Source organism: Mizuhopecten yessoensis, unplaced genomic scaffold, assembly GCF_002113885.1.
Source record: "Mizuhopecten yessoensis strain PY_sf001 unplaced genomic scaffold, ASM211388v2 scaffold569, whole genome shotgun sequence".
NCBI lineage: Eukaryota > Metazoa > Mollusca > Bivalvia > Pectinida > Pectinidae > Mizuhopecten > Mizuhopecten yessoensis.
The window spans coordinates 16,172-16,776 of NW_018403612.1; the positions used below are offsets into that span (position 1 = coordinate 16,172).

The window sequence follows — 605 nt, forward strand, 5'->3', positions numbered from 1 at the left end:
ACAAGTATGTAAGCTGAAGTTCCACAATACACTGTCAGATTGTCGCGGGCCCAGTACAATATTACGACAGGTAGATCAATGTCTTACCTTCAGATATATATACAGTATAATACCGGACATAGCATGGTGTTACAGCGAGTTTAAATCATGCAAAAGTCTGTCAAACGGTAAATATTAAACATAAATACCTGCTTCGTCGCAATAGGAACCTTTCACTCGAGGAAAACTAAACATATGGGACCCGGATACAATGTTTATCCGTCGCTGTGATAATATTGTACGTCATGTTTTTCAGAAAACGAAACTAAAAACTGTCTCACTTCCAAGTACAATAATGATATCGATAGTAGCGCTATTATGACGCTAGTGTACGCCGAGCACCCATTTCAGCTCGCCGCATTGACACGGTCTACACGAGTATATGACCTAATCTGTATGTAATCGTTACCGACTGAGTAGGTGTTCACGCGAGAACGACCCGCGCTCGTGCATAACGTGACACCGAGCGCGGAGCGTTACAGCTTAAATTATTATGAATAACTCAATTTAGGCCGAAATAAAGCTGTAACAAATTCTCAAGACATGTATACGGTACCAATCGTCAT

At 41.2% G+C, this 605-nt stretch overlaps 1 long non-coding RNA gene across 1 annotated transcript in view; it reads right to left on the bottom strand.

Annotated features, from left to right (window-relative positions):
• The window catches only part of LOC110450889, a 14,409-nt gene extending 14,023 nt beyond the window's left edge, over positions 1-386 (bottom strand). The window contains exon 1 of the long non-coding RNA XR_002463016.1: positions 189-386. This is a non-coding gene — a long non-coding RNA (uncharacterized LOC110450889). The remainder of the gene's footprint in view (positions 1-188) is intronic.
• Positions 387-605: the final 219 nt, after the last annotated feature.